We start from the raw sequence: 16076 nt of genomic DNA on the forward strand, positions 1-16076 counted from the left end.
TCAAGAATATCTAAATCTAAACATGGCTTGGAAGGAAAAGCACACATTGGCCTATTTAAGGACAAGTTCACATAGGTTAAGATGTGAGTCATGTAAATGGATGGATCCCAAAGACGATTGGGACTATAGGACTTGCCTTGCATGGAATAGGGGAAGCCAATATTGAACAACACTTCTTGATATGTCATGAAGTTCACAGTAACATTAGAAAAAGGCTAAGGATGGAGGCTATAAGCTAGTCGAGCCCATAAATGATTTTAATTATAGGGCTTGCCCAGCATGCAATATGGGATGTTGAGATTGAGCAACATTTCTTGATTGAAAAAGGTCAAGGATGGAGGTTTTAAGCTGGTCAACATTATTTCAGAATAGCCATCTAAAAGACATTGTTCGAAGGGCTTCAAGAATGTGTGGATAAGGGCCAAGTTAATGAAGGAATATGAGGATGGAGAACTTGATACCACTAAGGGTGGTTGCCCATAGAAATTGTTTGAGGACTTGTTTAGGTAATGCACTTTGTGGCATCTTGTCTCTCTCCCTTGCTTTAGCTTCTCTGCACTTTTTTTTTTTGGGCAAAGGAAAAGCCTCCCAATTGTAACTTTTCTATCTCATAAACAATTTTTGCCTCATGGATGTTTCATAAACCTTTTGATTCTATTCCCTCAAGAAAAGATGTTTGCCTTTGCTTGTTTAAAAGTGTAGCAAGAGAAGGTCTTCTTTGGTGTGCCTTAGCCAGAGAGACCACGATTTGTATTCCTTTGACCATGGATGAGTTTGTGGAAATGGTGAATTCATGCTAGTGTTAGAGGATCAATTACGTGGACCTTCTTCAGTTTGACTATAGGTTCAAGTGGCAGTTATAAATATGGAAGAGGATGAGTCGGGAGTTTCAGTCCTTGATTGAAGCAAGGATGAGTTAGAGAGTCAGTTAGACTCAGTTAACTAGTCAATCACAACTCATGTTGTAAATTTGTAACTTGCCAATATCATGGATCAAATTAATAAAAGGAGGATGAAGGCACAAAGTTTCATAGTTGTTTTGTGCACAAAGGACTGTGACAGGACACAACTCACGAGATTGTGAGAGAGAGCACAAGGTTGCTTGAGAGATCTTTGTTGTGAGTGCATATATTGGAGGAGCCAATACACAACATTGAAGAGAGCCTTTCTTGTGGCAAAATTGTGCTAAGAAATAGGGAAATTCTGTGTTAGGAAATAGGAGTTAAGCCCTAAAGAATAGGGAGAACTCTGCGCTAGGAAATAGGAAGCCTGTGCGCAAGGAAATAGGGACTGTCTGAGTGCAAGAAAGTAGGAGTAGGGTTTGTGTGTTTGCAGGGTGAGTCCAACCAGTACAACGTGAGGACAAGGCTGCTCTTAGGGCGACAATTTTCCTTGTAAGAGATTCTATTGCTCAAACTCTATCAATAAAATGCTACAACAAAGAAGAGGGTTTTCCTAGTTGGGTTTCCCAAGAAAAATAATTGTGTTGAATTGGTGTTTTTTGTTGTTGTTGTTATCTCTGTGTTTAATTCCATTGCTTATCACTGTTAAGAAATTATGTGTCTTGGTGAAAGAAAGTTACGTTCGTCAATAATTGTCATTGATGGACATATAAGCACGCTTGATGGACGCTGCACTATTGGAGGATTATAATTGATGACATACCTGATGACATATATTATCATGTGACTTTAATCTTTTTATATTAAACCAAAGTTAAATCAGGCCTTTGAATTATAATCCATTGTCGGAGTAATAAACTTTGGAAACCTTTTAAACAAAGTTCACAAATTAAAATATAACACAATGCATATAATAAAACCCTATCGGAGAAATATCATATCGGCGTTTTTATTGTGTGTCACCACTCAAAACCTCTGATCTCCGATATGTGATTTCATATAACCTCCAATTTGCTCCGATTTCCGATATGTGAACCTGACTTGATTTACGTTAACGATCTAATTATCAAATCACATTTGCCACTCTATCGGAATTTTTGAAATGGCACCTTCGATAAGATCTAATCTCCGATTGTTGATATGGTTGAAAGTTATATATCCTATTTTTGACATCTAGTCCTATACCCTATCTCTCATGTTGACCTCCCTCTAAGGGTCACGTCCCTTCACTTTCATAACATAATGTCTATAAATAAGACTGCAAACCTTCATTTCTCTTCATCTAACTCGGTTATCCAACACAGAAAGCGAGATACAGTTCACAACTCGTGAACTTGGAGGAATAAAGGACAGGAGACTTAGAGACTGAAAATAAATATTGATTGGGTTATAAAAAAAGGATAGATCATTTAACCTTTGAAGCAGCTCCTTGGCTCGGACATCACAGGTAGATGGAGTAAGCTACATGCAACAGAACTCAGATTACATCTTGGTGAGAAACTCAGATTATAGACTTTTGACCCTCGGACACCACATTTTCGGACCTGTGATCACCACAGATCTCGGATTTGGAGGTTCGGACCTACCATCATTACAGTGGAAACCTTGCTGTGGCTCGGACCTGTTCTACACTTGTTTGTGGCTCGAAACTGGTGCAAACTTGCTGTCTCGGACCTCCTTAAAGAAGTATACATCTGTGACTATACCTCAGACCATACTCAAGACAACTCTTAACCACAGGAAGACTGAACTACAGTAATATTTGGCTTGACAAATTCATGTGACAGTATGTGCAGTAATATGATCTTACACAAATATGAACTCGATGTAAAGGCAACATTCGTGAAACTATGATGATCGGTTATGATAGAGTTTGTGATTGTGAGCTTGTGTGAGACAACGTGAATGTGTGTTATCCATTGAATGCCAGTGATTTCAACAGTGTTCTGGACAAAGACAGTAAGGTTGCTGGTGATTCTAATTCTTGAGTTTGAGGTCACTGTCTGAAGCAGTGAATAAAGAAGAGCTTGGAGCATAGGATAGAGAATAACTTGAAGCTTAGACAGTGAAGAATTAAGGCATTCACAATGCAAAATCTTGTGAAGATATTCAAGTAAGTTAATTACTCATTTTTATTAAGAAGACTGAAGGGTTGGTGCCCTAGGGGTTGGAGCCTCTAAAAATCAAGGTTGGAGCCTTGAGAAGGATAGGGTAGAAGTTGGAGCCTCACAAAAGTCCAAGTTGGTGCTTGGCAATAGGTTGGAGCTTGGAAGATTGAAGGGTTGGTGCCCTCAAACATCATTGTACACTAAATTTTGTAAAATAGGATTAGTGTCCTCGCTTGTTTATAATAAAATCCTTATTGTTTATTCTTCTAATTATCTTTGTGAAGAATCTTAACTAGTAATCTTAACAATTGAAAAGAAACACTGATTCACCCCCCTCTTAGTATTTCCAACAATTGGTTTCAGAGCCAACTTCTTCATAATCAACCTAACAACTGGAAGAAGGATTCTTAAGTCGCAATGAAGAATCAGGATTCTGGAAAAATTCCCTAATTTGATGGAACAAACGTTGGCTTTTGGAAGCGTTGGATGGGATTCTATTTAATGTCTCTTGGACCTAAAGTATGACAATCAGTGACTGATGGGTATATAGTTCCAGCTACTCCACCAATAGATTAGGACGGTCAGAAAGTTTATATAGCAAATGCCAAAGCACTAAATTCCATAACAAGTGGAATTACTGATTCATAATTTACAAAAGTTATGAATTGTGATTCTGCTAAGGAAATGTGGGACAAGATTATTGCTATCTATGATGGAGACTCCAAGGTCAAAAAGGCAAAACTCCAAACACATAGAAGACAATTTGAGAGTCTTAAGATGGATGACGAAGAAGATATTGCAACCTTTTTCCTCCAAGTAGATGAAGTTGTCAACTCACTCAAAGGTTTAGGTGAAACTATTGAAGAAAGCACGGTTGTCCAAAAGGTTTTAAGATCACTTCTAGAACGTTTTGATTCCAAAGTTAGTGCCATAGAAGAAATGAAGGACTTGGATAACCCAAAAATGGACGAACTTCATGGGATTCTCATTGCATATGAAATGAGAAAAGGAATCCCTAACTCCAAGGAAGCTGCATTCAAAGCTTCAAGGTCATCAAAGAAAGGGAAAAATTATAATTATAACAGTGATGATTCCGACATTGAATCTGAACTAGCTCAATTCGTAAGGAAACTAAGGAAAGGGTCCAAGCTCAAAGGTAAGTATCCTCTCATTTGTTTTAAATGTGGAAGAATAGGACATTATGCTACAAAATGTCCTCGTAAACATGATAGTGATGATGAAGACGAATATAAAAAGAAGATGTTAAAAAAGAAAGGGTTTAACAAGAAGAATTTCTTCTCCAAACAAGATGACTTTGATGAAGAAGAATTCGTGATTACTAAGAATAAATCAACTAAAAATACCTTTCTACACAAAAGAGATGATGATGAGTTCGATGAAGAAGATAACTATGCTGGAAGAAGTGAAGTATTATTTATGGCATTTACAAATGAAGATGATTCCGAACAAGAAGAAGAAGGAAATGTGGATGATTTGCTAATGAGTGCCATTGAAGAAAATGAGAAATTACGAAATAATGTCATTTCTCTCAAAGTGGAAAAAGAGGAAGCAAAAAGGAAGGAAGATTTCTTGAACAATAAACTAAAAGAAAGAGAAGAAATATGCGAAAAACGTGCAGCTGAAATTGTTTCCCTAAGAAAAGAGTTGGATCAAGTTAAAAAGAGTTGGCAAAGCTCTCAAACTCTTGATAACATCCTTAATGCTCAAAGACCTCAACATGACAAGCCTGGAACTTGTTTCAAAGGAGAATCATCAAGTACAAAGGAGAATGTAAATGAAAAAGTCCAAAGAAGTTATGTTGACATCCTTTACAATCATCCAAAAGAGGAGAAACCATCAAGAGCATTTAACAACCCAAGAAATGAAGGAAGGTTGCCTCCAAGTAAGAATACTACATCAAGTCATGGCTATCCTAACAGGTGTCAAACAATCTTTCTTGGTTATCATTGTAAAAAGTTTGGTCATCAAGCTAAGCATTGCAAATCTCATAAGGATAATATTTCAAGATATAAGATCAATCATCAAAGCAAGTCACGTAGCCTAAAATCACAAGGACAGATGAAGACTTACAATTCATTTGATCCTTTGGCTAAGTATGATCTCGTTTGCTCAAAATGCAATGATTATGGCCATGATACACAAAATTGTTAATTCAAAAGAGAAGAATTGAAGGAGGAACCCACTACCGATAAATGCGGTCTAGATTTATGTGCACATAGTGATGAAAATCAATGGTTTGTGGATAGTGGATGTTCAAGGCACATGACAGGTGACCAAAAGAAGTTTATCTGGTTAAATAAGTAGGATGGAAATGTATCTTTTGGAAGTGGATCTGCTAAATTTCTAGAAAAGGGACTGTTGCTCTTGTTAATGCAAAGGGAAAGGCTCAAAATGCACTACTGGTGGAAGGGCTCAACCACAATCTTGAAAGTGTTAGCCAGATTTGTGACCAAGGACATAATGTTGTCTTTAGTACTAAAGATTGTGAGATAAGGAATTCCTCGTTAGGAGAACTTGTGGCAAAAGGAGTAAGAACACTAGACAACGTATATATTTAGAGTAAAATTCAAGAAGATAAATGCTATATGGGTCGAACAAATGAACACTGGTTATGGATCAAACGATTGGGGCATCTAAACTTTGATAACTTGGTTAATATCAGCAAAACAAATGCAGTAAGGGACATTCCAAAAATTGTCAAGCCAGATCAAGTTGTGTGTGGCCCATGTCAACATGGAAAGCAAACTAGAACCTGCTTCAAGACTAAGGAGCTCTCAACATCAAAACCTTTGGAGATCATACATGCAGATTTATGTGGACCAACTAGAACTCCAACTCTACAAGGTGAAAGGTACTTTTCTCTATTTGTTGATGACTATACTAGAATGATGTGGGTATTCTTTATAAATTTTAAATCCGAAGCATTTGAATGTTTTAAGAATTTCAAAGCTCTTGTGGAAAATGAAAAAGAATAAAAAATCAAGTGTCTTAGAATAGATAGAGGAGGAGAATTTACTTCAAAGGAATTCAATGATTTATGTGATCTACATGGAATCAAAAGAAAACTTTCCGTAGCTAGAACTCCTAAACAAAATGGATTAGTGGAAAGAAGAAATAGAACCGTGTGTTGACCACTACGTGTCAATGACCCATAGCAGTACACCCCCTTTTTTCGCAAAAGGGATAGCGCCTGATCGACGCGTCCATGTTGTTCAACTATCATCATCAGCCCGATCATCATGTTATATTGTAAACCCTTTCTGCATGTATAAATTGTAAATAATCTCAGCAGATCCGTGTCGTGTATGTAATTGCCTAGGTAAACCTATTTTTCTGGTGACGATCTATATTCCGAGAGGTTTTTTGTCTCATTGATCCATTCTCGGATGGTCGGCAGAGTTTTCCTTCAGCCTTACCCCAAAGCTGGAGTGGATTTTGTCATTGGGATCTTAGGGGAGTCCTAGTGTTCTAGATCAAGTCTATGTAAAAGTGATTTGGGAATAATCTTAACTATTTGGTTAGGTTATTTTATTACAAATTGCTTGCTCTGTTAGATTATATTTGTGTCGTAGAACTGGGTAGTCTGTGAGGGTCCTTTTTAGATGAGTTTTCCCCCTTGTGATGTAAAAAATGTGAAAATCCGAAGCCAGAAATTTAATTAATTCTAGGTCCTAGGTAAATTTAAATTCTCCGTAGGTAAAATTCGTTGGTCTTTAAAAAATTAAATTTTAAGAGGTCCAAGGACTAAGGTAAGTTAATTATTTTGCTAAATTTTAAGCCCTTGGTCCATGGGGTTAAGTCAAAGTCAAAATTTTGAAGAAATTAATTCAAAAATTTAATTTTTGAATTAATTAAAATGCATTTAGTTGAAAATTTCGAATTTCTTCAATAATTTAAAATTTTGATGGATGAGATTAAAAGAAATTTTGATCCTCATCAACGGTCGAGATTGCTTTGACGTGGATCACTCGAACTAGCCGTTGGAGGCTTTATCTTTAAATAGGAGGTCATTTTGTTAGCCAGGATCATCCGATCTCTGGATCGTTTACTAAGCTTTCAAGCTCTCTTGTATACTTTTTTTAATTAATGCAAAAGTCTTTGGAGTTTCAACGTGCTGTAGTGTTTCTCTTCATGAATTTATGGTAACATTGTTTTAATTTTTGCTTAAATATTATGTGAAAAAACTATCAATCAATAGTTCTCTTAGAATAATATGAATACAAGTATCTTATTCAGTTTGTTGGATCTAGGATAACATTTTTAATTTTGATTGAAGTAGCAGGTATCTCTATTTCTTCAGAATTTTATTATTGTTCTATTTCTCTACTTGATTTGATGGTTGATTTAATGTTTGCAGAAGATCTCTCAGGTTCTCATTGAGCATTTGGCGATAGTTCTCAGTTGGACCAGCCAACTCTCAACACATATTTTCTGAAGAGCCTACTTCATATAAGCCTTAGGATTTATCTAATGATAATTTTTTTTTTTGCAGGGTGTTTTTGGGCTAGTACCTCTCTAAAATTTCAAAATCTTTTAAATATTTTGTGAAAATTTTGATAGATCTGGCTATTAAGAGCCTTAGATTATCAAATCTGGGAGTGGAGTTGGATTCATACTCTTCAGATCTGATAGATCTGTAAATTATTTGTATAGATCTGTTATTTACTTGTGTAGATTTGAAATTTTGTAACATAATTTTGAATTTTAACAATTGGGTTTCTGGGATTTTCTCTATTTTTGTACATATTGGGTATTGAGTTTTTCTCTTTTCACTTGTGCAGAAATAGATCTGAGAAATCAGCCAAGAAAATCTTTAGATCTGAGCTAGATCTAGACCCTGGAGGGCAAGATCTGAGCTCAAAGATTGTTCGTAGGAATAGATCTAAGAAATTACACAAGTAAATCTTCAGATTTGAGCTAGATCTAGACCTTGGAGGGCAAGATCTGGGCTCAAAGATTGTTTGTAGGAATAGATCTAAGAAATCAACCAAGTAAATCTTCAGATCTGAGATTTTTCAAGCAAATCTGGGGGTTTTGAGACAGATCTAGGCCCTGGAGGGCAATATCTTATCCCAAATATTTTTACAAGGCCAACCATTAAAGATTTTGCAATAAATCTGAAGATCTGAAGCAAAATAATTTTTTTCAGAACAAGGGTTTCAAGTTTTGGGGCTCCTAAGCCCAGATTTGCCTTCTCCTAGCCCAATGCTAGTTCTATTGGGCCTAGTGCTAGCTCTCATTGGCTCTAGATTCCCTGGCTCCATTTCGGATTTGAATATTTGATTTTCTGAAGCTAATCATTGGTGGGTTTTTGTAGAAAATTTGGTAAAAATTTGTGTTTTAGATATTGAAAGTTTTTTGGCAACTTGAGCAAGTGATCTTCAAGGCTTAGGGCCGAAGGGTTTGATCTCTAAACCATCTTTTTCCTCACTGTTTGGTACAACAGTAATACACCTTTTTTAATAGTGGTGAAAAACACATCTAAGTGCTTTGAAATTGCTAAATACATTAATAAGTCATTTATGTTTGATGTGTATCAAAAATTTGGCCTAGATCTACATTTTGGGTCACTGTTATCTCTGAATAATTCTGTTTCTGAAGTCTGAAATATAACAGTGGAAAAATTTCAGTTGCGTTAGCCTAAAATTAGTTCCTAAGTTGTCTAATACATTAAGGAATCAATTTTTTGAATTGGGCATTCATCATTAGGCTTATTTCATGTTTTAATTGCTGGTTGGAATAAGTATATTAGATCTGATATAATTCCGGAAATCACATCACAACAGGCTGAAATTTTTTGATAATTCATGTGGGAAAGTTTGGAAAAATTTCAGTAAATTTTTGGCATAAAGATATCATTGATAGCTCACTGTTTTCATTGTCATATTGCTGCTATCATAATGTTTTTCTTACTGCTGTCCTAAAAATTGATTTATGAAAATTAAGTACTTTGTCATGGAATTGTGATAAAATGCATATCTTTTGTTTCATAAACTGAGTATTTTTTTTGAGCATCTGTTGACACTGATATCGAATTGCAAAGTTGTTTTTGTTCTCTTTGAGCTAAATTGTATCAAGAAAATTTGAAATAAGCTGTTGTTTTAACTATAGTATCTTCAAGAGTTTATTTTCTATGTCTTCATCTAAAAAGGGCGAGCATTTCATTTGGGTAATTGAGGGCTTTTGCGGCATAAGTGTTTTCCCATTCTCGAGTCTAACTTCATTTCATCTTCCGGTGCATTTGCATATAAGTTAACTTTGCATAGATAAAATTTACTTCCAAGCATAAGCTTGGTTGATAGACAGATAGATCTCCATCCGTCTTTTCTTGAGAAACCTGTTTTAATAGTACTTAAAACGGTGACCTTGCAGTCGTCAGAGCCACAGTTCTCTGTAGCGCCGGAGGCACCGGGTATGTTAGAATTTCAGGAGAGGTATCATTAATCACACCTTAGTGTGCTTCTCCTGATCTTCTCTCTGCCAATTACTACGAAATCAGGCTCAACATAAAAAGGATTGAAGGGTTCACATTTAAATAGGCATCTAACTAAAATTAACCAAGATTCTTGCATCTCACATTAGTTTTAGGATCTGCATTTCATATAAAATAGTCATTCATCTAAGCAGCAGTTGCTAATCGATTACTTGGTCTTAATTTCCCTAGCAAGATCGTTGACTCTATAAGGCACTGGTATTAATCGTTTAAAATCTAATAAAATCCTATAAGTCTTGCTAAATCTTAACCAAGTACTTGATCGCTTCACTGTGTCTCCCGAACTGGTTGGTTCCCAACTGGTTCTTCTTCTTTCCACTTTTCCGTAGGGTCTACCCCTCTTAACCCACTGTAGGGAGACAGCTTAAACGGAGAGATTGGGGATGAGGGTGACAACCCCCAATCTGAGCCGTTGTCGCGGTGCCTAGACATTCTGTGTGACAACAGCTTCAACGACATTTTATCTTCATTCTCCTCATATCATCTTTATCATTTTTACCAGCAACGCCAACATTTTTGGCACCATTGGCGGGGATCGATTTATTGGGCCTTGGCTCTTCGACATTCATCTTTCTCATCTCTCATTCGAGCCGGCAAAGTCAACACTCCTTGGAATTTCCACCAGGGATAGAGTTTTTTATGTCCTTGGTTTCTTCAACATCGTTTTAATCATCTCATCTTTTCCGCCATTCTTTTGCCTGTCAAGCGGCACAACATTTACTGGCGTCATTTGATCTATTCATCACCCTATCTTTCGTCATCTCGTTAATCGTTTCATCTGCACCTTCAACACTTGGACATTTCGGTTTGTTTCTTGTTTGGGTGGCGACTCCACTTCTTCCATTTATTATTTCTTAGACAAGAACCCTCCCTTATATCCGGTTGTTGTCCTTTGGATCCTAGAGTTAGATTCATGTTCAAGTGGTGACTCTACTTATTTCATTTTTTACAAGAATTTCTACTAGAAGCTTGCCTCTTGTGGATCTCTTGATTTTCTTGAGCACGGGTCTCTATCATCCATTTGGTCTCTCATTATTCCTTCAAGCAAGTCATCATGGATGATTCGTTTACCCCGTGTCATTTTACTGATTTTCCCCATGATATTTTGGAAGTGGCCATTTATAAATTGTCTTTGTTCTCGGGTGGTGATTTAGTCGCTGTTAGAAAGCATCTATGCAGGTTTACTCATACAATGCTCATATATTGTAGTTCTCCCCAGTATGATCATGAAGATGTCAAAATGCGTCTATTTGCCTTTTCTTTAGAGGGTGATGCTTTGAATTGGTTTAATAATTGTCCTGAAGATTCTTTCGCTTCTTTACAAGACATCGTCAATGCTTTTAAAGATAGATATGGTTATCAAGGTAGCTCGCCTTGTGCCCCTAAAATTATGCAACAGAATGAAAGTGATCTTGTGAAGGATCCAACTGTCGATGAAAGATTTCAAGACAATTCTCCATATCAGAATGTGCCATCCACTTGTACCGTTGCAGATCAAATCCATGACAGTGGGAAAACAGGGACAAGTTGTCAAATCAGTGTTGACAATGAAAGGGAAAATGATAAGCAAATTATAGAAGAACTAATGCGGCTGGTAAAAAATATGGAGCTTAATCAAGAAAAATTTGTAACTGATTACGTCAAGGATATGAGAACTTTATACACCCACCTGGAAAAACGTGATAAGGAGATGGAAATCATGAAAATTAAACACTTTGATCACGTAACCGACATGCAAAGTCAGCATGCTAAGGAAATGGAAACCATGAAAGCTAATCATGACAGGGAAATTAATTCTATGCAAAACAAGTTATTAGCCCTAGAGGAAAATATGACGATCATGGAATTCAATCATTCAAATCAAGTGACTGCCATGGAAGCAAGTTATCAGGAAGAAATAAGTGCGATTCAGAACAAGTTGTCAACTATGGATGAAGAAATGACCATCATGAGATTCGATTATAATAATCAATAGGGAAATCATAAGAAAGAAATAAACTATATGCAAAACTGTTTCATGGGCATGAAAACAAAGAATGATAAAATTATAAAGGACATGGAAGTTGGTCAAATATCTCTTCAGAATAGATTATTGGCCATAGAAGAAAAGCAGGTACCATGTGTCATAAATACAGATGGAATACATATCATTGAGAACAGATTAAAAATAATGGAAGTTAATCATTCTAATTAGATGTCCATTATTCAGAATCAAATAAAGGCTATGCAAGCTAATCATGTCACTCTGCAAGAAAGATTCGTAAAAATTGAACTCAATCAAGCGAAGTTAATAGTAAGACATGCTAGAGAAATGGGTTCATTACATAAAAGGCTGGAAGAGAGGAAATCACAGGTCTCGTCTTGTTGTGAATATCCTGAGAAAGAGGCTAACTCCATTAACGAAGATTTAACTAAGAATGACATGATCGAATAAGAAATAAAAAAGGGTCAAGTTATAACTCATGATACCTGTGCGACTGATCCATCATCCTTGACAGAGCAGATGCAAAATGAAGAAAGACATGTCATGCATATCTCAGAGCAGATGCAAAATGAAGAAAGACATGTCATACATATCTTACATACTTCATCTGAGAGATTTGAAGTAGAATGTTCCACGTCATCAGTGATACAACCCGCCACAAAAAAAAGCGTAAGAGAAAGAGAATGAGAAAGCGATTTGATGCATCAGATGGTTGCGAACAACTTGATTTTCGGATAGGAAAAAGTCCTACCGTATGCAAAATTGGACATGGCACATCCGAGAAACAACTAACAGATTTGCCTGAAAGCAGGCAAATGCTCTGTATGCATTATATTGAACGCATCTAATGCCAGGGGCATCTTTGTATTGTATTTCTAACCTTATGCCCTGTTATTTCAGTATTTCATTTTGTAGTTAGATTTGTGTTTTTCATGTTATTAAACTAGTTAATAAATGAATAGCTTATATATTTCCTGTGCTTAATGTTATATGATGATTTCTTGGATGGACGCTATTTATGTTATATTGTGTGTTGCGTGGATGCAGATTTTGGATTCTCACATTTCTCCGTTGTAGCAACGTGTCCCCAAGTAGAGCTAGATGTTGACCACTACGTGTCAACGACCCATAGCAGTACACCCCTTTTTTTCGCAAAAGGGATAGTGCCTGATCGACGTGTCCGTGCCGTTCAACTATCATTGTTAGTTCTGCTATGCACTTATGCACTTGGAGAACCAAATTACTACTGTGGCCGTGTGTTTTGGCAAGAAAGGAGCTCGCGACAGTTCATTTTACCCTTCTTCATTTGCTCTATACCCTTATAACTCCCACCACCCCTGTTTTCCTCCGTTTTGCTCTGAATTTCTCCATAAACCCTTGAAATCCATTGATGCCGCATTTCAGCTTAGCCCTGGGTGCTTATGGTGTTGAACCCATATAACCACGCGCAAACGAAAAGTCCCCAGCTCGCGGCTTTCCCCGGTCACATCACTCCTGTTAACTCTTTATCTTTTTCCGTCGTCTGATTATACCTCCCGCACGATCCAACGTTATACGCTGTTCCCGCCGTCGAAAGCCGCACGTCTGATAGCCCACAGGGAAAGTGGTTTTCCCGCCGGACCCTCCAGCCACACGTCATAATCTGACTGCATTGCGCCCCTGCATACGAAAACCGCCTGCCCCCCGTAAGCGGTGCGGGGAAACCGCTTACCGCCCTCTCGTACGTCGTCCTGCTCGCTAACCATCGCGCTACTTCATCGCCTGATGGCCGTTGGATCTCCCCGCCCGAGATCCAACGACCTACAATCTTCTCGCGCACATACCTTCCGATAGCCCACGTAATCCGATCTCTGCCGTCCAATCTATCAGATCCAACGACTTATAATCTATTGCGCCTCCGTTTCCTCCTATCGCCTCCCGCCATGAGATCTTAGCTGTCCATCCGTTTCATCCAACGGCTAGCATTCATTCTCAACCTTTCATTCATTTTCCATGCAATTTTCGTGTTTTTGGCCTGTCCCGCGCTTCCAAGGGATGAAGGCGATCGTCCACCAGCACTCTGCGCATTGAATCCTCAACAACCGCATTCAACACAGTGTACACCTGAAGGAAGAAGGAAGCCATGATTCGGTACTATGCACAGTTAATATTTCAACTACTGCATTGAAGAGCAGCACGGCCAGGGAAGGAGAGTACTGCCTCGAGCAGTTGAATTCATTTACCAGTTATGGAGTTTTTGTCCCATACGGGACTCTGTCTGCTCAAGAAGGACATCAGAGTACCAGAAAGGCCGATTTTGTTCATAAAAAAACACACAGTTTGCAACAGAGACCCATATCTGATTGTAAATGTGGTTGGTGGTCCATTATGACCCCTCCACGCATAGAACAACAGAGCAATTTTGTAAACAAACTCTATATATACCCAAAAGCAAGATGTAGTGAGGGTTGATGAATGTTATTTTTGATGTAAAGTTCAACTTCTGGAGACTGTAACTACTATGATACCTGCAGCGTTTGGTCTTCATTTTCAGCTAATGCAAGCTTCTTTTGCTGTTAATTGCTCACTTTCCACTTCTTCTTCTTTGTTCCAGGCTGTGCCTGTTATGTATTTTTCATGTGCTCTTGATGTTTAGCATTAGAGGGGTTGTCATCCCACCTTTGTGTTAGGATCTAGTATGTATCATTGAAGGTGTATGCAGGTTTCTGTTATTTTAATGCCAGAAAGCTGTCATCCTGTATGTGCATTAGGAAATAGATTTGCAGACCTCCTTACTGGTTGCAGCTGGCCATCACAGGGTCCTGTGCATCTGCTGGGGTGATCAGTATTCTCCATCTTCACCTGTTCCTCAAATTGTGAGTAATTGGTGGTCTAAAGCCTTGTAGTCTGGGGGTGTTCACCCATGTCTAGGGTTAAGCATAGTAGAAGTGGTTATCTGGCTTGAATATGCATCATTCCTTCCATTCATCCACCATTTTCCAACATTTTTGTTGAGTTTGTAATGTTCCCGAGCATCTCTGATATACAACCTAGGAGTTCCTTGGGGTGTTAACAATCATCATCAACCTGATCATCATGTTATATTGTAAACCCTTTCTGCATGTGTAAATTGTAAATAATCTCAACAGATCCGTGTCGTTTATGTAATTGCCTAGTTAAACCTATTTTTCTGGTGACGATCTACATTCTGGGAAGTTTTTTGTCTCACCGATCCATTCTTGGATGGTCGGCAGAGTTTTCCTTTAGCCTTACCCCAAAGTCGGAGTGGATTTTGTCACAGGGATCTTAGGGGAGTCTTAGTGTTCTAGATCGAGTCTATGTAAAAGTGATTTGGGAATAATCCTAACTATTTGGTTAGGTTATTTTATTACAAATTGCTTTATCTGCTAGATTATATTTGTGTCGCAGAACTGGGTAGTCTGTGAGGGTCTTTTTTAGATGGGTTTTCCCCCTTGTGATGTAAACAATGTGAAAATCATGATGTAAAGTGTTCTGAGGGTTGGAAAAATAATTTATCCCCTCATAGGTTAATTAATTAAAGTTTCTTGCCAAAATTAATTAAAATCTTAAGCCATAAATTTAATTAATTCTAGGTCCTAGGTAAATTTAAGTTCTCCGTAGGTAAAATTCGTTGGTCCTTAAAAAATTAAATTTTAAGAGGTCTAGGGACTAAGGTAAATTAATTATTTTGCTAAATTTAAAGCCCTTGGTTCCCGGGGTTAAGTCAAAGCCAAAATTTTGAGGAAATTAATTCAAAATTTAATTTTTGAATTAATTAAAATGTATTTAATTGAAAATTTCGAATTTTCTCAATAATTTAAAATTTCGATGGATGAGATTAAAATAAATTTTTGATCCTCATCAACGGTCGAGATTGCTTTGACGTGAATCACTCGAACTAGCCATTGAAGGATTTATCTTTAAATAAGAGGTCATTTTGTCAGTCAGGATCATCCAATCTCTGGATCATGTACTAAGCTCTCAAGCTCTCTTGTATATTTTTTTGAATTAATGCAAAAGTCTTTGGTGTTTCAACGTGCTGTAGTGTTCCTCTTCATGAATTTATGATAACATTGTTTTAATTTCCGCTTAGTATTATGTGAAAATTGTCAATCAATAGCTCTCTTAGAATAATCTGAATACATGTATCTTATTCAGTGTGTTGGATCTAGGGTAATTTTAATTTTGATTGAAGTAGCAGGTATCTCTATTTATTCAGAATTTTATTGTTGTTCTATTTCTCTACTTGATTTTATGGTTGATCTAGTGTTTGCAGAAGATCTCTCAGGTTCTCATTGAGCGTTTGGGGATAGTTCTCAGTTGGACCAGCCAACTCTCAACACATATTTTCTGAAGTGCCTACTTCATATAAGCCTCAGGATTTATCCAACGATAATCTTTTTTTTTACAGGGTGTTTTTGGGCTAGTATCTCTTTAAAAGTTCAAAATCTTTTAAATATTTTGTGGAAATTTTGATAGATTTGGCTATTAAGAGCCTTAGATTATCAGATTTGGAAGCGCAGTTGGACTCATATTTCTCAGATCTGATAGATCTTTAAATTATTTGT

At 37.2% G+C, this 16076-nt stretch overlaps 1 protein-coding gene across 8 annotated transcripts in view; it reads left to right on the forward strand.

The window, feature by feature from the left end:
- The window catches only part of LOC149228437 (Pentatricopeptide repeat (PPR) superfamily protein), a 253815-nt gene that overhangs the window by 85861 nt on the left and 151878 nt on the right, over window positions 1-16076 (forward strand). The window lies entirely within an intron of this gene.

The sequence above is a fragment of the Pinus tabuliformis genome, chromosome J (assembly GCF_031772625.1).
Source record: "Pinus tabuliformis cultivar Carrire ecotype Pingquan chromosome J, CPIR1, whole genome shotgun sequence".
Taxonomy (NCBI): Eukaryota; Viridiplantae; Streptophyta; class Pinopsida; order Pinales; family Pinaceae; genus Pinus; species Pinus tabuliformis.